At 39.8% G+C, this 23,875-nt stretch overlaps 1 long non-coding RNA gene across 1 annotated transcript in view; it reads right to left on the reverse strand.

The window, feature by feature from the left end:
- Nucleotides 1-15,948, reverse strand: part of LOC132397822 (uncharacterized) — a 37,335-nt gene extending 21,387 nt beyond the window's left edge. The window contains exon 1 of the long non-coding RNA XR_009513458.1: nucleotides 15,899-15,948. This is a non-coding gene — a long non-coding RNA (uncharacterized LOC132397822). The remainder of the gene's footprint in view (nucleotides 1-15,898) is intronic.
- Nucleotides 15,949-23,875: the final 7,927 nt, after the last annotated feature.

The following is a 23,875-nucleotide window of genomic DNA, read 5'->3' on the forward strand; positions in this document are numbered from 1 at the left end:
AGAGTTTACAAAATGGATGAGCAAACTGACCACAGCACCATAGTACTGGTGCCTATTCAGTTTGGAGGAGTGGAAAGGAATGTAACGATGAAACAGGACAGATAGGGGAGCTAGTAGGGATTTCTTTGCAGCAAGGAGCAAAGACTGTATTACCTGTTTAATAGGGTTCAGGACATTTATTCAGGGCAGGTGAGGACCTGGGAACACAGGGAAAATGACCAAGTTACAGTCAGGTGAGATGCACTTTGCAGACTAAATAAAGTAGGTTGACCTGCTACCCTCAATCAGTGGCACCTTCTCACCAATAACTTGCTCATCAATGTCCCATTTTATTTCATCAGTACCACATGCTTCCAGGCTTCACCAATGCCTTGGTCCAAACTTGGAATTAAAGAGCTGAGTTCTGGTACTGAGGTGGGAGTGACAGCTCCCGACATCTAGGCACTCTGTAAGACATCAAAGGGGAAACAATCCACTCGCTGGTCAAACTTCACCCAAAGGAAGATGGTTCTGGCTGTTGGTGGTTAATCAACACAGTCCCAGTTATGGCTGTAGTAGTTCTCCAGAACATTGTTCTAGGCCCAGGCATCTTAAGTTGATTCATTAGTGACCTTCCTTTTATCATAATCCATACGTCAAATCCATACGTCCCTCAAGGTCGCTACACAGGTTGATAGGGTAGTTAAGAAGGCCTATGGGATGCTAGCCTTCATTAACAGAGGGATTGAGTTCAAGAGTAGAGAGGTCATGTTGCAACTCTACAAATCTCTGGTGAGACTGCACTTCGAGTATTGTGTTCAATTCTGGTCACCTCATTATAGGAAGGATGTGGACGCTATGGAGAGGGTGCAGAGGAGATTTACCAGGATGTTGCCTGGATTGGAGAACAAGTCATATGAAGCAAGGGTAGCAGAGCTGGGACTTTTCTCTTTGGAGTGTAGAAGAATGAGAGGGGACTTGATAGAGGTCTACAAGGTTGTGAGAGGCACAGATAGGGTGGATAGTCAGTACCTGTTCCCCAGGGCACCAATAGCAAACACCAGAGGACTTTTGTACAAAATTAAGGGAGGGAAGTTTAGGGGAGACTTCAGGGGTAAGTTTTTTTACACAGAGGGTTGTGAGTGTCTGGAATGACTTGCCAGGGATGGTGGTGGAGGCTAAAACATTCGGGGTAATTAAGAGCCTCTTGGACAGGCAATGGATGAAAGAAAAATGAAGGGTTATGGTGTAGTGTGGGTTTAGTACATTTTTTTAAGGATTATATGGGTTGGCACAACATGGAGGGCTGAAGGGCCTGTACTGTGCTGTAGTGTTCTATGGTTCTATAAGATCATATACGAGTACATTCACTGATATCACCATGCTCAATTGCATTTGTCCTAGCAAGTGAACCTGAATGCCATGAATGTAGCAAGACCTAGAGAACTTTCAGTCTTGGGTTGATAAGTGGAAAGTAACGTTCATGGTTAAAGTTATAAGATAATCAATATCTTCAACGAAAGTCAGACTAGCAATCTCCCCTCAGCATTCAATAGTATTATTGAATGCCCAATGCTCCATCATCAAAATCCTGGCCATCATCATCAGCAGCAACTCAAATGAACTAACTATATAAATACCTTGGCTACAGGTCAGAGGCTGAGTTTCCTGGGCAAGTGTCAATTCACAAGCTGTGCTGGAATATTCACAACAGACTCAGAATCATTGAGTTACGTGGCACAGAGAAAAGCCCTTTAGCCCACTGCCCAGGCCGTCCAATGTCTGTCCAAGCCAGTCTCACGCCTGCATTTTGACCCATATCCCTGTAAGTCTTTCTATCCATGCACCTTCCCAACTATCTCTTAAATATTGATAATGTACCTGCCTCAACAACTTCCAATGGCAATTCATTTCATACATGGACCTCCCTCTGGGTGTACCTCAGCTTCTTATTAAACCTCTCTCCTCTCACTTTAAGCATATGCTGTCTAGTTTTTGATTCCTCAACCCTTGGAAAAGAACTGTGTATATTCACCCTATCAATGACCACCCGCCCCCCCAACCCATGATTTTTATGCCTCTATGAGTTGCCCATATGCCAGAAACTCTCAAAAGCTCCACATATTCTAGAACAAAGCATCCTCTTCACTGGTACCCATTAGTCAATAGAAACAATTATTTTAGGCCAAGAACCATGACCAGTTGGTTGCTTCAGGAAATAATGCTGGGATCCTGGTGGCAGTATGGGATGTGAGAAGAATGCAGAGAAGCTTCAGGAGCATATTGACAGGCTAACTGAACTAAGAGGAATATATATTCACTTGGTACTTTACTAGGTACACCTGTACACCTGCTGATTAACACAAATATCTAATCAGCCAATCATGTGGCAGCAACTCAATGCATAAAAGCATACTGATATGATCAAACCAAACATCAGAATGGGGAAGAAATATGATCTAAAAGACTTTGAGCATGGAATGATTGTTTGTGCCAGGCGGGATGATTTGATTATCTCAGAAACTATTGATCTTCTGGGATATTCACACACAGTAGTCTCTAGAATTTACAGAGAATGGTGCGAAAAATGAAAAAAAATCTACTGAAAAAATGCTTTGTTAGTGAGAGCCCAGAGGAGAATGGCCAGACTGGTTCAAGCTGACAGGAAGGTGACAGGAACTCAAATAATCATGCATTACAATGCTGTAGAAGAGTATTTCTGAACATACAACATGTCGAACTTTGAAGTGGATGGACTACAGCAGCAGAAGATTAGGTACAGGAGGTGCCTAATAAAGTGGCCACTGGGCAGAGCATGGAATGTAATCTGAAAGATATGAGATCACCTACTTTGGTAGGTAAATAAATAGCTGGAGTATTTTCAAATGTTCAGAGATTGAAAGATCAGAATGAAGTAAGTGTTTATGGACACAAAGTCTCAGCAAGGATTCAGGAAGGCAAATGGCATGTTGTCTTTATTCCACTAAGGCCTAAGCACAGGACAAGTGTAAAGTTTTATATAGGGGCTCGCAGGAGATGCTTCAGAAAGATTGTGCACAAGTCTGGTCTCTGTTTTCTCCAAATGTGCTATGGAGAGTCATGTCAAAGAGAATAAAAACTTGTTTTGATGTTGTTCAAACAAAATAATTGGTTGCAAATTAGTGAGGCTTATTGAATGAGAACTTAACATTGAAGCTGGTCTCAACTATGTTATTTAATAAAGGTTTAATCTTATGCAGGCTATACCTCCTGTGTCTGAGGTGTTAAATTTCATGGAGTTAGGTTTTCCATTAGGTATTTTTAATGCTTTTTACTCCTACCTACCATGCAGACCCTCCTTAATGCATTGGCTTGTTAAACATCCTCTCCTTTGTACTTTTCCATTCTGCCCATCAAAACGAATTACCTGTCATTTTCCTCTGCTATATTAATTTGCAGATTCTGGAAATGTGAAATAAAAACAAAATATAGGAAAACCCCATTGGGTCAGGCAGCATCTGTGGAAAGCTCTTCATGTCTCGGACATTTATCAGATTGAGAATGAGAGAAGCAAGCTAGCTCAGGCAGCAGTGAAGGCAAGGGAGGGTAATTGGTGGAACAATGGGATAGGGTAAAAATAATATGGCCATTTTCTGTTTTTTATTTTATAATTAATATATCACCTTACCTTATCTTGTAATCTATTTAATACCTCCCTCGGTGTCCACTAGGCTCGTTTTTCCATATCACCTTGTTTGTTCTAACAGTAAACTGATGTACTGCACTCTCGGCTCGAAATTCAGTCATGTAGTTGTAAAATAAAATGGTGCTTTTCTATGGAAAAAATTGCATTAACACTTGCAGTGCAGTTCTACATGTCTTTCCATGTGCATTAATGCCATCAGAAAATCAGTCACTTCATTTTTTGATGGGATTTTCATTCCACAATCAACATTTTGAGTTAGGCACTTTCTCGTCAATGCTACCTGGCCACAATCTAAATGAGCTGTTTAGAAGACAAATAAGCAAAAGTGTGTGTTGAGGCATCCACAGGCTAGGCTCCCCCCCCCCCACCCCAATAATACCTTTTGAGGAAGTTTTTGAAGCTTAGGAGTACTTTAACTTCAAGGCAGTGGTTGATCCACACATCAAAGATTCCCTGCTGTTAATTTCCTGCTAAGTGTTTCTATTATGCTCCATTTTTTTCAGTAGGAAGGAGATGGATGTAAAATATGGATGTTGACATAAGCGACTGAGACAGGAAATGTATCACAATAATGCTAAAACTGAGGTGGTTAAAATTTCAAAATATGTGTACGTACTGAAATGTTAAACTGACCAAAGCACAGATCAGGAGCTTTTCTTGGATAGCAAAAGGTCAAAAGGTTAGTGCTTAGTTAAGTGTAATATTTTGCCAAGGGAAGACGTGATGCCTGTCTTTAAATGAGTATCAGCCACTGAACTAGTTTGAAGGAGTTGAACTAAGAGAAAGCATGCAATGTCAGGGTAAGAAAGGAGTGAGTCCATCACTGAGGTTTGAATAAAAACATATACGTAGATACCTGTACCAAAAACAGGGCATGATAAGAAAATTAAAGAAATGTGGACTCCTGGTATAAATTACCGGAGTAACCTTTTACTCCAGAGCGATTCAAAGTGTGCCAGAAGTGACAGGAAAATATACTCAGGTTTACTTTTGGCTCATTTTTAAGAAGTGCAGTAATTATAATTGTTTTTTTAAACAAATCCTTCCAAAGCTGGACTGGAGTAACACCAGTAAAAATGAAATAGTCCAGAAAGGAAAAAAGGAATGACAGTTCTGGAGACAACCAGTGGGCATTAATATAATAATAAGGCCAAAATAAATATTCATGACCTCGGACACAACTTGAAGAATGAGCTCACTGGATTTCTTGCTCCTTTTTTTCCATTGGCATGAATATGGGATGCATGCAGAGTGAAAACAAAATCTGTGAAGTTTTATTCATTTCAAAATAATCCAAGCACAATAAGCCTAACTAAACAAATGGGGTATAATAAAAAAAAATCAAGTTGTATAATTTGATAAACGGACTTGCAAACAGTCTTTTCGGCTTCAGTGTTTATCGGTGACTTTGAAGTTCTTTAATTGGAATTTAATATTTACCTATTTGCATTGATACTTATTTTGTTAAATCCTCCCCAAACCATTCCTGCTGAGTAGTTGAATTACCCCTTCCTGTTCCAAGTTTTAGGTGCCCAGCCTTAGTGGCAGAAAATCACGATTTCTTGATTAACTTCAATTTATTTACCTTGCTCCTTTGTTTCAATTCTGCTATATACTTTGCATCATATACCTGGGATCTTTGCCACAACGACCACTTTAAAAAGCACTTCATACTTATGGATACAGAATTGTTCATTCCGTTTAATAAGAAATTTTCAAATAAAGCAATGTTGGGTGAAAGATAAGGGAAGATATCTATGAAAGGTTTTTTCCTTTCAATATCAAAGAATTCTGATATCTTTTGTCCACATTTATGACACCAATACTGTCTTCTAATTCTCTTTCTAGTTCAGAGTGAATCTGTCATAACTTTTAACTTTGCTGTCATTCGTCACAGGAACTTAAGTCCTCATTCTTTGAAATATAGATTTTAAGTTTACCCATTACTGCCACCATAATGGATGCAAAAAGGAAAGACAGGTTAATGCTTCATTGCTCACTGCTGACAAAAGGGAAAAAAATGGACTTGCTTTTGTGGTACAAAATGGCAGTCCAGGTCCCTGCGGTCTGGCTTCCAAATGTTCTTGACAGAAACATCCGTAAATTTCACACAGGATGCATGGAATGCTCTGCCAGCGAATATGTTAGAGGCGGATACAATAGGGTCTTTTAAGAGACTCTTAGATAGGTACACTGAGCTTAGAAAAACAGAGAGCTATGTGGTAGAGTGATCATTTCATGATCACAGGAGATTGTTCAATTGAAATTATTAACCTGCTCAGTTGAGGAAAAACACCAGAGACACAAAATTACCTCTGAAACGGTTTTTATTCTGAGAGGAGTTTGCAGCCCCACGCACTTCGGGCGTAAGGTAACCAACTCCCAAGTTGTCGGTTTACAAAGGTCATATTTATACACAAAAGCGGGGCACTACATTCGCAAATATGATTACCAATTCAAATTCATCAATTGATTGGCTATTGCATAGCTAAACACGCGAAATGCTCGGAATAAGCATAGACGCAAGCGTAATACTTGGAATGGGTATGGACGCAAGCAAAACACTCGAAATAGGTATATAGCTGAAAATACTTTGCCAAATACATTGCCTTGTGGTCGCAAGGTTCCTCTTTGTGGTTGCCACATGCTGTCTGGCATCTTATTTTAGCTACCTCTTCCCTGTCCTCCTACACTTCCCCAATGACGTATCCTCTCCCTGGTCCTGTCTACATATTTTGCTACACTTACCCCTCACCCACCCCTTCTACACGTACCCTTTACCCTCTTCACATTCTCATTAGGGAAATTCTAAGCTGTTTCTAGACTGGGTTACATGGTTGGCACAACATTGTGGGCCGAAGGGCCTGTAATGTGCTGTAGATTCCTATGTTTCTATGTTTGCCAAGACTATTAAAAAAGCTCATGGAACAAAAAAATTGTAAAATAAATAACTTTAAATCATTTTGGAACAATTAAAATACTAAAAATATCCTCAATATTTCATTAAAAGTAAATGATGTTGTTTGCCCTCAGAGCCCTTTCTCTCCATTCAGACAAATGAGTTCACAGTTCCTGCATCACTTCCTAACCAGCCAGGCTCCAGCAGGCCAATACCCCAGCATATGTTCATGTTCTGCTACGGGACAACTATTGAAGTCCAATGTTAGAACCAGCTGGGAAATCTCTGGCAAAAGCTCATCCAACAAGTTCTAAACTTCCTCATTTGCATTTAGGTCTCAACCACTCTGACAGTTTATTGAGAGTGAATGCCATTTGGTTAGCATGGAACTGTGGGCATTTCCAACAATATCTTGACTAATCAGTATAACTCGAATAATAGTAAACCTACTGGTCTATTCCATTTGCAAATCCCAGTACTTTCCACGCTGTTTCTATCTCCTTAAAGTGGACAATAAGCAAAGGCATTCAAAATATTGCTATTTAAGCCATTTAACTTCAAATACCCTGTTTTTGCCTCAGTAATAAGCAAACATTTCAGCCTGAGGTAATCTTGAACATTCAAAAACTAATTTGATGGATTTATTGATATAGTGCTTTATTTTGTTATCGTGAGTGTGGCTATTCTGCTAAAGTTCACCATTGCTATGTGCTATGTTGTATGATATGGGTGATCATGGTCTATCTGTGACCGTGATTGGTCTTGGAAATTTTTTCTACAAAAGTGGTTTGCTATTGCTGCCTTCTGGCCAGTGTCTTCACAAGACGGGTGACTCCATTCAGCCATTATCAATACACTTCAGAGACAGTCTGCCTGGCGTCAGTGGTCACATAACCGGGACTTGTGATAAGCACCGTCTGCTCATACTTCCATCTAACACCGGCTCTCGTGGCTGTATGTGACCCTGATCAGGGGGCTAAGCAGGAGCTACATCTTGCTCAAGGTTGATCTGAGGGAAAGAGCACTTTAGACCTCCTTTGGTAGAGATGAATCTCCACACTGCCACCCCCTGCAAAAGCCAAATATGTACATTAAACTCTAGTTTTAGCTTCAATGTACAACTTATTTATTTACAGTCTGTTTAGAAGTATATCCTACCCCTACGTCATCATTACAAAGGTCCTTCAGAGCAGTGAATAAGGTCCAGGCTGCTTCCATTCACAAGGTCAGGGGTCTGCAGACAAAGCATATACCGCATCAGTGAATTTCTCAGTGCATGAGCAGTGCAGGCCTGCAGAAAGACCCAGCCATGGGCTAAGAGGTTTCAAGTAAGTTCTTTCCGTCATCATGATTGGCAGTAAAAGGGAGTCTAACCACCTTTTGGAGAAAATTCACCTGAAGGCTGCAGCTCACCGCTGGCTCCTTGTGGGTAATTAGGGATGAGCAACAAGTGCCCAAGGCTCGAGAAATAAATAAGTAACAGAACGAAAACATGTGCTGTATAGCTATTGAGCGTTACTCCCTTGAACAAATCCCTGGCGACCTGGATAAATGCACTGTAATTGGCAATATTTTTTTTTCGGATTTGTTAGTGACACGACAAGAGAGGCAGGAAATAATGAAAAACACCCATCCAGATTCTTTTGCTCCTAAATTGAAACAATCATTCAACGCTCCATGGTTCAACGATATTAGTTCATAAAGCATGTGTAAGAGTACAGCTGTGGTCTTGCTAGGCAGAACCATATTCCAGACAAGCAGTACAGGTCTTGACAATCATGCTGGTGTTGTTTTTGCAGAAGTCACAGGGAGGGGGAGGAGCAAGTCCGCAGTTTTCAGGCCATGGCATCCAGATGGAGGGAATGAGAGTAAGACAAAGGCCTTTTATCTTGGGCTTTGTAAAGAGCCACCATGAAGGGAGGCTAGTAAGAGATGGGCAGCAAACCATCCTCTCACAAAGCTTCCTACAACCTGAAATTTGTGTGTGAGGTCCTCTGAGGAAATGAGCTTGGCTGAATGTGTTCAACAATTGCAACGCAAGGTTCCACTGATAAGTAAGCAATTGACTCATGACAACAGTGGTGAATTAGAGCTTTGAAGAATGAGAAACAATCTAGTTGTAATGTACAAGATTCTTACGAAGGAATGGAATTGTTTTGTTCTACTGGCTGGGATGAATAGACCCTGAATCAGTCACTCCTGCTAGGACATGGTAAAGTGTGAAGACCTGATTATTGGGCAGTTAGCCTGACTTCAGTGGTTAGGAAGATGTTGGAGTCCATTATTGAGGATGAGGTTTCGGAGTACTTGGAGGTGTGTGATATAACAGGCTGAAGTCAGTATTTGTTTCCTTAAGGGGAAATCTGCCCTGACAAATCTGTTGGAATTCTTTGAGGAAGTAACAAGCAGGATAGACAAAGGAGAATCAGTAGATGTTGTGTGCTTGGATTTTCAGAAGGCCTTTGACAAGGTGTCACACGTAAGGCTGCTAAGCAAGAGCCCAACGTATAACAGGAAAGATACTACTAGCATGAACAGGATACTCTCTGTTTGGCAGGAGGCAAAGAGTGGGAATAAAGGGAGCCTTCTTTGATTGGCCGCCAGTGATTAGTGGTGTTCCGCAGGGGTCGTGCTGGGACTGTTTCTTCTTACATTATATGTCAATGATTTGAAGACAGAATTGATAGCTTTGTTTGTGGACAATACAAAGGTACTGTAGGTGGAGGGGTAAGTAATGTTGAGGAATCAAGGAGTCTGCAGAAGAACTAGATTAGAAGAATGGACAAAGAAGTGGCAGATGGAATATGTGCAGGGAAATGTATGGTCTTGCACTTTGGTAGAAGGAATAAAGCCTAGACAATTTTCTAAATGGGGAGTGAAATCCAAAAGTGAAGATGCAAGGGCACATAAGAGCCCCAGTGCAGGATTCCCTAATGGTGAACTTACAGGTTGAGTTGGTGGTAACGAAGGCAAATGCAATGTCAGCATTCATTTCAAGAGAACTAGAATATAGAAGCAAGGATGTAATGCTGAGGCTTTATAATGCATTGGTCAGACCGCAATTGGAGTCTTGTGGCAGCTTTGGGCCCCTAATCTGACAAAGACTGAGCTTTTTTCTTTTTATAATATTTTTATTCCAAAGAAAAAAAAACAAGATTTACAGAGTGCAACACACAGATACATCTCAGCATAACTTGTGTACATTCATATATTGTAATAAAATTGATCAAAATGTTATAGCATATCACATAAAGGTATACCACTCTGTAATCAAAAATTTAAAGGTAGGTCATACATCATAAAAGAAATTTTTTATATTAAAAAAGTCAACCCCCTACCAACTACCAAAGAAAAAAGCTGATGGATGATAATGGATAATTAGAAAAAAAAACATATTCGCTTAAGAAGAGAAGATAAAAATATACATAGTAGTCTGTGCACTGTTATACTTTATAAATTGGAAAAGTAATTTAGGATAGGTCCCTAGATATCATAAAAAGATTGTTTCGAATTTAAGACTGAGCAGCGGATCTTTTCTAAAATTAAATAAGAGATAATATCACGTAGCCATTGAAGATCCCCTTACTGCCTTGTTTGGTATTATTGCAAATGAAGATATAACTTTAAATACTCCTAACCTACAGGTTTTAGTTTTTACCTCTCTTTTAGCAAGGAGAGCAATCTTGCTTAAATGGAAGGAGACAAAGGCTGAGCTGGCATTGGAGAAGGCCTAGAGGTACACAATGAGGAGGATTTGATGGCACTGTACATGTACTCCCTGGAGTTGAGAAGAATGAGGGGAGGGAAATCTTATTGTGTTATGGATCCACAGTTTCGATTCCTATCAGTGTCACGTGATAGTAACTTTGTATACTAAGTGTGATGTATCTATGGTCTTGTTTTGCTGGAAGTTTATAGTTGTGATGCCTGTGGGCGTCACATGATCATAGTTTCACTTTGCTCGGAATCCGTAGTTTTGTTTCCGTGAGCTTCACTTGATGACATATACTGACGGTATAAAAAAAGAAACCCAGACCGATTGCCAAAAATTGGGGGTCGTTCGGTAAGGAGTCATTGAGGAATCGACGGGAAGAGAGAGTGAGAGTGAAGACTGCAGGCTTCGAATGAACCCAAAGTATTGGGTTAGCTGGCAGCACTCTGTGCATTTCGAATATGACTTACATTTTGTATAATCCATACATGGATTGCGGCACACACTTTTGGTTAACCCCTGCGTGGTCTTGGATGTTGTGTGGTGACCATTTCAGTGAAAGGGACATTCCCTGTCAGTTACTCTGTGAAATATCGCTTTTCTTGGACTTCGGAAAAGGTACTCCACAGCTGCAAACTATGGTAACTGTTTCTTCGTTTCTGCGAGATCGCTTCTCCACTGTATTGTGAATCTCCAAGATTGTCTCTTCGCTGCATCGTGAATACACAAGTCTCTTATTTCATGAATCCCCTGGACTTTCTAAACTGCCACTCTAAGACTGTGCTTGAGTAAGGCCTTGTTAAGAATTGTTTCTAAGTTTGACTGTTTGGGAGCTATAGATGCATAATGCCATTAACTTCTGTTTAAGTTAGTTGTTTGTTTAATTTTCTATATTTCTGCGTAAATGTTAATAAATTCAGTTGTTTTGCAATAATTCCCCGACTCCATTCTACATCTATTGTTGCTGGTCCATAACAACTGAAACTTATCGTATATTGAAAGACCATGAAAACATGGTTAATGTAAGATATTACTGCTGGTTGAAATAAAATATACATTTTGTCTGATGAAATCATGAATTTAACTCTGTAGCTTGATCTTTGGGACAAGTAATAAATATTCTAAGCACAGACCCATAAAATTTATTCTGACTAACAGTTAGTTTGCAGAATCCTAGGTTGATCAAAATATTTGGAATGAATCAATGGCTCCAATCATAGTAATTACTGTAGATTCAAAAACCCTGCATTATTGATATCTTGATGATCTTAAATTATGTGATCAAGAAGGAAGAAGTCATTCAAGATTCCTTCCTAAGAATCTGGATGACGTTTTGTATGAGTTATAACCAAAAACAGAAGAAATATAAATAAAAACAAGCTGGAAATAGTCAAGCTGCATTTATGGACAAGGAAAAGGAGATGAAGGTTCCCGTCAATGACCTTTCACCAGAACTGGCAAAGGTAAGAGATAACTCAAATCAAGGCCACGTTGATTGACCAAGGATTTGTTGCTTGACTAATGAAGTATTTGGTTCATGTCTGAATGATAATAATAATTCTTTATTATTAATGAATAATTGGTCATCTCTTGATTTAAAGAGAGATGTGTGTCACTTGGATGGACCAGGAATTATTGTGAGTGATTGAAGAACCTCCTTGTGTTCATTGTACGATGCACAAATTAGGAAGAGTAGTAGGCCAATCTATCCCTTAAGTCAATGGCTAATCTGAACGTGACTGCATTCCTAATCTCCCCTGGTAAGCTTTTCGAGGATCTATACATTTTCTGTAAGAATCTATTTAAAATATTAAAGTATTTAAAGGCTCTACCAGATTGCAGACTGTTGTACACTCACATAATCTATCTATATTCCTCCTTATGTCAATTTTGCAACTTAATTCCATACAGGTGATGAGAAAGGCAGCATTCTCTTCTTTCTCAAATTAGAATATCAAAAGGTAGTCTTATGCAATATGAATGAACAAAGGAGAATAGTCATGTGAAATTGCTAGAAAAAGGGGGATGTCATTAATTCAAACACTGAAGAACCTAAAATTGTTGAGCTCATTGTTGAGACTGGAAGTCTGTAATGTGCCCAGTCAGAAGATGATGTGCTATTCATTGAACGTTGCGTCACATTACAACAGTTACAGGAAACTAACGATGGGAATGAAAGTAAGAAAGTAAGTTGATCCTGGGCACCGAAAGCTCAGATTCATACAGTACATTGAAAACAAATCGAAGTATTCTATAACATGGCCACTCAGTCTACGTTTGCTTCTTCCAGTGTAAAGATGACTTTGCTGTGTGTGGTAAATATAGTATAATGATTTGGAAGAAATGGAAATAATTCTGCAATTCATCAGTAAAATCTTTTGCGGTCCTGGATGATGAGGGACTGGTGGAAAGGGCAAGGGCAGAGGTTCCAGGGCTGGCATTGTAAGGTGAAATGGAAAAGGATGTGGGTATAGAGCTCAAACTGTCCCTTTGGAATGCTTAGAGGGGAAGAAATGCCCAGTGAAGACATTAGATCTTGGAAATTATCGAGCAAGTTGAAAATGGAAATTACAGTGGTTCTAGGTAAGAGCAAGGGAGCCCTGTTCTAGTTCTGTGTGTGAAGAAAAGGCTGAGAGCTGAACTGATGGACATAACGAAAGCTCTGGTATGAAAGATGGTGTCAGTTAAACAAAAGTAATGGGCAGTGGTTAGGGCACCTATTTTTGCTCCCTCTCTTAAAAATACTGAGCAATGTTATTCTGAAATAGGTTGGTCATTTACCTGGGATGCTGTCAAATCTTCTAGTGATCGAGGAAAGTAATTAATTGTTCCAAGGACTCCTGCCTCCAGGAGTTTGTTGTGACTGCCAATGATCCTCTGTAACTGACATTTTGCCATGATTCCAACCTTGTTAGCTCCATTTTTAATGTCTTGTTATGGTGTCAGAATCCGGAGCATGCTGTTATGGATCTTCTCTACCCAATCCACCAGAACAGTTCTCAAATGACAGAAAAAGGTCTACCTCAGTTTCACCACGGATACGTGATCCGAATCCCAGTCTTGTGTAGTCTAGTCCATAAATCAAGATAATTTGTTAGGGTGTGGATCCTGCCCTATTCAATCAATGAAGCCCCAAGTGAGAATGCTGGGTATAGTCAGGGACCAAAGCAGAGGAACTGCTCAAAGGATATATGAGGTATTTCTCTTTTCAAATGTATGGTTGCTTTCTAAAGTTCTGTAATCCTTTGTGCATTGATTTATAGATATACTAGTCCTCTGCACTATCTCAGAACCTTGTTGATCTAATGTTTTGAGTGGGCAATTAGAAATGCACTGTTTTGCGTTGGAGATGCAGAATACAGTACAGATGTAAAAGTTGAGGTGTTAAATGTGAGAAATTTTCAAGCATTTACTGCAACAAAAGTGAAAATTTAGTTATTAAAACTGCAGTCCAGGATGGAACAATGCTATTTGAGCTACAATTACATGAGAGTCTTTAAACTGCATGATCAGCTATTCTAGGTATGCCAAAACATGCTCTGATTACTTTTGCTGTGGGTTTCAGTGTACTTCTGTGACAACAGTCAAAGCCTCTTTAGCCATGCTACTTATTATTTCCCATTAATTATCAGAACAGTCACACAAATTAAATGCAGAACACTTATTAATATCATTTTGTGCATTATGCATGTTGTTTTTAAAGAAATTCTCCTGGCATTTATTTTTGCGGTTTATTTAAGACATGTGACACCTAATCTATAATATATTGTAAGTACTTCTATATTGAAGCAGTAAAAATCTTGGCAGCTGCAAGATCCTGTGGCAGCCTGCTGGGACTCCAATAGCCCTTGCCATCTATTAGTATGCATTGTATTGGCACTGTTTCCAAATTAATCCGGACGTATTGAAGCTGGCGTCTTTTGCTGGCTTTCTGGCACATAAACAGCTTTTAAGAAATTTTGCTGTGGACATAGTTGTCGTATACCCTTCCTAATTTTCACACAGATGATCTATATTCTCTTTCAAAGAATTATTTTGCCTCTATCTATTATAGCATGCGGAAAGATTATTTTTATTTCTCATCAGTCATATTTTCATACTTTCATGTGTTCTTTGTCCTTACATTCATGAGTGATCTCCCCTTTTTAATAGGTTAAGATGTTTGTACCCTCTACTCTTTGATGTGCCCTCCCTTATTTGGTTTCACATCTTCTTTCCTTATAGATTCCATAAGCTGTAGCCCTTTGCCTCCACCTATCACCTCCCAGCCTCTGTCGCTGTCTCTACTCTTCCCTCGCCCAACTCCATCTGCCAATTAACCCTTCCTCAGCTGGATCCACCTATTGCTTTTCAAGTTCCTGAGTGAGCAATTTCAAGTTTCTAGGTGTCATTACCTCTGAGGACCTAACGTGGATGCAGCTACAAAGAAGGCAAGACAGCCGACTATATTTCATCTGGAGTTTGAGGAGATTTGGACGTCAACTAAAACTCTCAAAAACTTCTACAGATGTACTGTGGGGAGCATTCTGACTGCTTGCATCATTGTCTGGTATTGGAGGAGGGTGTGTCTACTGCACAAGAACAAAGTAAGTTGCAGAAACTTATAAAATTAGTCAGCTCCAACACGGGTGGTAGTCTTCGTAGCATCTGAGGCATCTTCAAGGAATGGTGTGGAATCCATCACTAGAGGATCCTCACCACCCAGGATAAGCCTTTTTCACATTGTTACCATCGGGAAGGAGGTAGAGAATCCCGAAGGAACACACTTAGTGATTCAGGAACAGCTTCTTCCCCTCTGACATCTGATTTCTAAATGGACATTAAACCCATGAACACTACCTCACTACTGTTTTATTTGTTTTTTGCACTGCTTATTTTAATTGAACCACTTAATAGACATATATAAACACAATGTAACTCAGTTTTGTTTTCTCTATATTTATTTATCATGTATTTCATTGTCCTGCTGCCAGAAAGTTAACGAACTTCATGACATTTGCCGGTGATATCAAACCTGATTCTGATTCTTTCTAGCTTGTTCCCCACCCCTTCCTCCTTTATACAACCCCTCCCCCATACTGTCTCAGACCAGCAAGAGGGTTTCGACCTGGAACACTTATCCATTACCATCCACAGGTGCTGCCTGACTTGCTGAGTTCCTCCAGCAGCCTATTTCTTGCTATTGAATCTATTTATCTTAAGACCCAAATCGCTCAGCAAATAATAAGTTGTTATTATTCTTTCCTTCTCAAATAATTGCACAGAGCAAGGAAGCAAATCTCAAAGAGCAAATAAGCTGGATGCTGTTCCAATTTCACACTGTCAGAAAATGTTGAGATAAGCAATTTACCGATAATGGCTGATAACCTGTACTCCAAATTATGTAAAACTGTTACTAAAGATGCACTATTGATGAGCCACATTACAAACTTTGACTGCATGCATAAGATCTCACGAAATCCATTCAGTCACATGAGGAAATTATGAGGTTTAATAAATATCTGTTCATGTTTTAGTACAACAATTTCTCCCTCATCTACCTGAGTTATTGCTGCCTCTGTTGTTGATGCAGATTATGAGGTGAAGCAATAATTTCAGCCTACCTTCTTTCCCTTCTGCTTACCTCAAAAAGCAACCTTCACAGGGCCACTTCTCCCTGCCTGAGACACAAAGGATCATTTTAATATAAGTAACATAACATAGTGTGCAATCCCTATTCCATATCACTTACAGAGTGACTTATTAAAACCCATTTCTTGTGACTTAACTACAAGAGCAGATTTTCTCTTTGCTGCCAAAGTGGCTCAAGCTCATATGGTTTGAAGCCAGTCATCACAAATCTAATCCATCCTACTCTAAACATTCTGGAACAAAACAGAAGTCTGATAGAGATGTGGTTGGCCTTTTTGATGATTTGAACTGTAAGATATTTGCAGGCCAACCCATCATCTGCTGAGTTCCTTATATTTTTTCCCAATTTATCCTAGTCCAATTCCCACCAAATTTTCATTCTTCCCCTCCTGAAGGTTTGAACTGGTGTGAAAATATAGTTTGACGATCACTCATATGACCATTTATCAAATATAAGCTAGATGTTGAGCGTCAGTAAGTTGTTTAACCATGGAAGACAATCCAACCATTGCTAATCCTGACCTCACGGAATGACGCATTTAAGTACATAGCGCAATTATATTGCTATTAATCAAGAACAGAATCTGTAACTCATTTTGTTTTTCATTCTTGGTCCAAAGATCAATTGTTCGCTATTTAAGTATGTATTTTAATTTGTATCCAATTAACTTTTCAAAGATCAACTGTACTGTTAGTTAGAGGCAGTCACAGATACAATCAAATATTTGAAGATACTTGTTTATATTCAAGCAGCAGCCCAAAGGATGAAAATAAATTTTCTCATGGGCTGTAAAATATTTCCTTCCTTTTTGCACGTCATTCTCCATATTGAAGGTATATTCTTGCTTTTTCTGAATTTTTTTCCAACATAAATGTGGCTGCCTCACCTCCTATAAGATGAACATTTGTACTCTTGCAGTTAACTCTATGTTGACCTTTGTTTGATGTGGCTGAGGAACACTGTTCAGAAGCAGCTATCTCTGGGGCATCTGTTCCAGATGAGGCGGTGGGCTGAGAAGGTGAAACCATGCAGCCCCTGTTTTCTCTACCTTCTCCTTGGGCAGCCAAGCTTTCCTCCTCTCATCTTTTCCAATGCCTCTCTAGAACAGTGAGCCCCCTGTAGTCCCTCCAAACAAATGAGGTTCATTTTGAGAAGATTGATTATTTCAATTCCACATCCATTGCTGTCTCAAATATTGCTGTTCCAATTTAAAAAGTAATATTAGTTACAGTCTACTTTTGCAGTTTAGAGTATGGCTCTATGTTTGAAAATTTTATTTTATTTTAGAACATACAACATAGAATGTGAGCCTGGAATCCTCTGACTCCAGGCACACATTTTCTCGTTTACCCTTTATCGGTCCTACACTCACTCTAATCATCCTGCTGTTCTTTACATACATACATAAAGAATGCCTTGGGGTTTTCCTTAATCCTATTCGCTAAGGCCTTCTCATGTCCCCTTCTAGCTCTCCTAAATCCCTTCTTATGCTTAATCTTTTGATAAAAATACTATGATGTTGCTAATGATGAGTCAGACAAAGCAACATTGTTTAATATCAGGAACATTGGCGCATACAACACACAATGCATTGCATGATGAATAGCAATAGTGATATAGTTGTAAGAAATTATCAGCTTTCTTCAAGTACAAGATTTCTCTATGTATAATTTATCATGGGGATCCCAAAACTGTAGTCAGTGATTCAGTGTGCAGTGTTGTTGTACGGCCTTTCTCAATGCAATCAAGGAGAAACTGTTGCATTGATCATGATTTCAAGAGATTTATGAACCTGCTGTGAATTACATAGAAATGTTTAATGTTTTAGCATGAGCTCCAAGACATTTTACACTAAATCATTATTCTGCTGTCAGCCACTGCATTATCACCCCAAATCTAAGTTCTTATATGTGAATTGTAAATTTATTTCATAAATATTCCAATACATTTCAAACTTTCTATTTTTATTTATAGTTATGATATTATGTTTTAATCTTAGGTGTATGTTTCAATCTTGAAAATATTTAGAAGGCAAATTAAAAATCGCACTGCACTTTTGCCTGTGAGAGTTTTTTAACGCTGCCAGATGTTGACTTTATTTCGCTGATTAAAGTGATGAAAGAGATTGAAGTATTGAGGTGAATGCAGAAGGTGAGCACTGTCATGTGCCTTCTGATCACTGGTGGGATCGCTCTGCAGTCAGTGAGGGAAGCCTGTGTGACCTGGAGGTTGTTACCGACGTCTTCTGCATTTTGCATATGGATATGGTCATGGACCTGTACTTTGGACTTATGTTTAGTCTCAGAGTTTTTTATATGCTGTGTTTTCTCCCATTCTTTCGTGTGTTATTTTTGTGCAGGGGAGGGGGATTTGGAAGCCGATATTCCTTTTTGCATTTTGTGTGGGAGGCAGAGCGTCTGGGAATTGATGTTCTTTTGCAGGGAGAAGGATATTTGGAGGCTGATGTTCTTGTTATGTTTCCTGTAGTAGCGGGAGGGGGATTTGGGGGGGGTTGCTGATCCTGTTGCCATTCTTTTTTTTTCTTGGTTTCATGGGTATCAGGAGAAGAAGAATCTCAGAGTTGTATACTTCGATAATAAATGATTATCGATGTTCATGATGGTCTTCATGATGTTCAGAGGCCAATTAAGTCTCTTACTGATATCAATAAGGGGAACATCATAAGAGTAGTCATTCATGCCACATACTTTGGTAGCTATTAGAGGCCAATACCATTATGTCATCAAAAGCCCAATGACTTGGAAACTCATTGTATAAATGTGAGGGGTACTGTCTTGGGGGAAGAAGACTGCTTGCTTGCTGTCAGAATTGCATTGATCTTTTAAAGCTACAAGCTCTAACTAGATCAGATGAATAATCTAATATTCCATTGTTTCACTGCATCCTTTTTGGAAGTGCTGCCAAACACTGCTTCAGGTCAATTATTGCTCAGGAATGCCACTTGGTCATGAACAGATTATGATTTATTTTCATGAATAATGCTCTGCTGCTTGCAATATTTTAGATTACACAATGGGCTAGATTATTCAAGTTGCCAAACTGGAATTTTGGAAAGTTTCCAGCACTTCGACCTCTGGATCTCCTCCTTCATCACCACTAACTTCTACATAATGGTAGAAATGGAATATTAACAGTAATACTTTATTAGAGCATATGTATTACTTTTCCACAATTGTCTGTAATGTTCACAAGTTGGCCATAATGTTTTGAAATATTGTCCAATAACTTATATATAGACTCTTTCATTATCTATTCCAGCAATAATTTTTGTAAACTCTTTAGAGTGTGATTGATGTGCCAGAAGAAGGAATGGATTTGCTACTTAATCATAGCATTTTTCCAAATATGGTTTTTTTCTCATAATACTTTGCCAGTTATTTCCAAAAGATCAGATTGATGTTCAGCTTTGCGACTACATTAAGTGATGGACTTTGTTGGACGTGTTAAGAAATGTAGAAGGCTGGAACTTGCAGATTTCAAGGGCTTGAAGTACAGCAGTAATGTCCAGGAGCTGGGATTCCCCAACAACAACCCAGTCAGTAGGCACTCATTTCAATGGGGAGTGCAGGGCAACAATTTAGAAGCAAAGTGGAAGGCAAGATACCATTTTAAATTATCTTGATGTAATTTAACATACATAATTATTTGTCTGTTCAATTTACACATTTAAAAATATTTTATGTTAATGGTTTTAATTTTAATAGTTTAATCATTATAGTGTTATCTTAACTTTCTTAACATTTCCTTGCACAGTCTAACTCTTGCAAATTTTTTTCTTAATTTCTCTTGTCCTGAATCCTCTCCAGCATCTTAAGAAGTTTCATGTAGAATATGGTCACTACATTTCGAGGCAGAAAGTGGAATTAGATGGTAGGATATTAAAGAGTGCAGGAGAGAGAGTGAATAGGACTGGACTGGTTGGGAGAGTAAAGATGTTGGGGAGAAAGGGATTGTAACAAATGTTAATGAATATGGTGAATGAGAGTTGAGTAGAAGGAGGCAGGATTAAATAATAATTTATTATGGATTGAAAGGAGAGTGATACTAGACTGGATGCCTATGGTTATGGTATTTAAGGGATTAGATTGTGCTGATGCTTGTTACGCAGCTGGAGTTTAGGGTATCTGTCTCTGCCTGTCCTTGGCTATCTTCTCTCTTGTGCCCCAGGTGTGTCTCAGTGTCCTCACTTCTGGCTCTACGGTATGGTGCCGAGTTGTTTTTGCTCTCTGCCTTTTAGGGGTCCAATGAAATGCTGTTTTGATGATGGGGTCTGACTCCCTTCTCATCATATGCCCAATCCATCTCCAACATTCCCTCCTGATGACCATGGCCATGTCCTCTTGGTGACACTGAAGGAGTAGAGCGGTGGCTGGAGGTCTTTCCTGGCCAGAAAATATGGAGGATCTTCTAGAGGCTTGTTGCGTGGAATGACAACAGCTTGGTAAGGTCACTCTCTGTCATATGCCAGCATTCTGACCCATACAAGAGTGTGGACAGAACACAGCTCTGGTATTTCACCAGTTGCTGCCATTAGTCTGCCAGGCCCTGTCTATCTGCTTTCACCGAAGCCCAGTTGCAACAACGCATCTATGCAGTTATTTGTGCTAGCTTGCTTGTATTTTACATGGTTCGCACATTCCAAACACCAGTTTTGTTCTTGGTCTTGCTGGTGTTCAGGGCTTCCTTCATTGGGCCAGCGGCTTCCTCTGGGTTTTCACTGGTGTCAGTCATGCAAACCCTGGGAGGAGGCTCAGGGATGCCATCGCACACAGATATAGGATTGTTTCTATAACAAGTGTTTTTGACCAGTTAGCTCTGTTGTGTCAGTACACAACTACATATCAATTATATAAAAGCACGCATGTGGGAAATAGCTTTAACTGGTGTATTCACGTTGCAGCGAGAGAGAGGACAATGTGCATGGGTAGACAACAATGCATGCATAGACAACAGATCAATACGTAGTGCTGGGGGAGAGGGGGTGTTCATTGCTGTAAAATAAATAGACCCATACATTGCACCTCCTCCCCTTTTAGATTAATGCAACATAAAACTGTCTATGTACAAAACATTAAATTCCCTTTCGTAAACCCATACTCCAAATAAACATACCTTCATGATAACAGTCCATAACTAACTTCACAGTTCTAAAAGTTTAGTCTTTTGGGTGGTGCTCTCTTTCTTTCAGGATAGCGCCTCTGGACCGGTGGAGCGGCGTCAGGTTTGGCAGGTGTCTCGTCTAAGACAACATTCTCGGTTTCCAGTTTCACGTTGCTGTTAGTGACATGATCATCACTGAGAGGTAAATCCGGTAACTGTAATGTGCGCCCATCTTGTTGGATGCAATTAATTCAGGTCTGTTCATCGGTTGAGCATCCAGTAGCTGGTCCACCTGATGTCTCCATGTATGATCTCCAACATCAACTGTGTACATCAGTGGTCCAGTTCTTGTAACTATCCTACCAGGTGTCCACTTGCTTTCTTAGTAACCACGCGCTAGGACTTCCTGTCCAATCTCGAAGCTCCCTGCTGCTTCGCTTGGCAGCTGGCTGAACTGTTTATTCTTTACTTCCCTCCAGAGATCTGGTTTCAGGAGGTCTATGCGAGATCTCAGATTCCGGTTCATGAACAGCATTGCAAGTGTTTGATTCGTCGTCGCATGAGCAGAGTTCTGATACACAAAAAGGAAGTTGTCCACCTTGTGCTGTAGAGAAATGTCCTCCTTGTCCATCACTTTAATGGACTTCTTGAAGGTTTGGATATACCTTTCAGCTAACCCATTTGTTGCTGGGTGGTGAGGAGCTGACTTGAGATGTCTCATGCCATTTATCTTCATGAACAGCCTGAATTTTCACATTTCTTATGGTCTGTTGTCATTCATAAATTGTTCTGGTGAGGATAGTCCTCAGGGCGGAGACAGTTTTTGCTGAGGTGGTTGACTTGATTAGTATAACCTACTGCCACTTCAAATGAGCATCAACAGCAATCAGGAACATGGGGTCCATGAATGGCCCAGCAAAGTCAATATGTACTCTTTGCCACAGTGAAGGCAGCCACTCCCATGAGTGTAACACTGCCTGTGCCAGCGCATTTTGAACTTCTTGGCATCCTGAACAGCTTTTGGCCAAATCATCGATCTGTTTAGCTGTTCCCTTCTCAAGCACCTGCTGATTAGCACTAAGCAGCTGTGACGGTCTCTGGTTAGTGCCAACATTTGGGCTGCAGTTGCCTGCTGATGCCTCACTGAGAGCTTTCATTGAGTGTCAGTCTAAATGGATTTTTCTCAATCATTCACGTGAGTGAGAGAGAGAGAGAGTGATAGAATGAGAGAGATATATATGTGTGTATGTGTGTGTGTGTGTGTGTGTGTGTGTGTGTGTGTGTGTGTGTGTGTGTATGTATATATATATATAAATAAATATATGTATGTATGTGTGTGTGTTGTGGGCCAGAGGAAGGAGCAGATATAGCACCAAGGAAATGGAGATGGTGGAGACAGCTGTAGTGGGATTTGAAGGTAGTGCCTGTTATCCACTCCACCTTAGCTGATCTCACCTTTCTCTGCATATGTGCCTCTACAGTCCTACAGTTGGAAACTGGCCATGTAGCCCACCATAGCCATGTTGATCAATGGGCTCCCATCCATAGTAATCCCATCTTCCAGCAAATGCCTTGGCAATTTAAGTGTTCACTTAGACTTAACTGTAGTCAGCAACTCTGTTTAGACTAATCTCTCCAGCAGTGCATTGTTGCCACTCCCTAAGTGAAAAGTTACCCTCAGATCCACTCTAACTCTCATATCCCTTACCCTCAGTCTATGTCCTCTAGTTTTATTCTTCTTTGATAGGGTGAAACATTTCATGAAATCGACACTATCTACAAAGTTTGTATATCCCTAGCAACTTCATATACTTTAATCAAGGCCCTTCTTACTTTCAAGCTCTACAGGAAGTAACAGATCAAGTCTCCCCACTAAAACTGAAATACCTCATCCCAAGCAACATTCTGGTCAATCCCCTCTGTATACTCTCCAGTGCCATCCCATCTGTCACTCAGTGTTATGACCAGAATAGTACACTATTCAAGCTGAGATACTGTAAGACCATAAGATCTCCCTTTAGGAGAAGAATTAGGCATTTCAGCCTATCAAGTCTTCCCTGCCATTCCATCATGGTTGACTTATTATCCTTCTCAACCCCATTCTCCTCGTAACATTTGATACCCTGATTTATCAAGAACCTATCAACCTCCACCCTAAATATACCCAATGACTTGGCCTGCACCCAATTCTATCTTGCCAACTTTTCCAGTGCAGTTTAAGAGGGAAAATATTTGCAAAAATAACTTAATTACTACAGCTAACAGCTAGATGCAGGCTGAATCCCATATTTAACCAGGCCTCCTGACAAAGATGATGACTGCATAAACAATTCGAAGCAATGGTAGATGTCCCGCTTCTTCACATTGTAGAGATCGTCAGTCCTCTTGCAGAAGTAGCTCCACCAACAACTCGCACTTCTGTTACAGGGAAGAAATCCCAAGATACGTTACAAAGATATAATCAAATAATGAATGGCCAAGTCAAAAGAAGAAAAAAATGGATGAGCAAAATTTTGACAAAGGTTTCAGCCTGAAACATCGACTGTACTTTTTTCTGCAGATGCTGCCTGGCCTGCTGTGTTCGTCTAGCATTTTGTGCGTATTGCTCAGATTTCCAGTGTCTGCAGATTTTCTCTTGTTTGTGGAAAAAAAATAGATGAAGTGGTCCTTCATTCAGTTCAAGAAGCATAATCTGAAAGAAAGTTATCAAGCTGAAAAGTGGACTGGAGCGTGCTTAAAGGGGACTTAAATATCTAAACACTTAATTGACCAAAATTCTTTAGCATGGGGCTGTTGAAATCATTTTCTAAATGGAGTCTATTTCTTATAACTTAAGCTTAATGTAAC

Source organism: Hypanus sabinus, chromosome 8 (genome assembly GCF_030144855.1).
Source record: "Hypanus sabinus isolate sHypSab1 chromosome 8, sHypSab1.hap1, whole genome shotgun sequence".
In the NCBI taxonomy this organism is placed as follows: domain Eukaryota; kingdom Metazoa; phylum Chordata; class Chondrichthyes; order Myliobatiformes; family Dasyatidae; genus Hypanus; species Hypanus sabinus.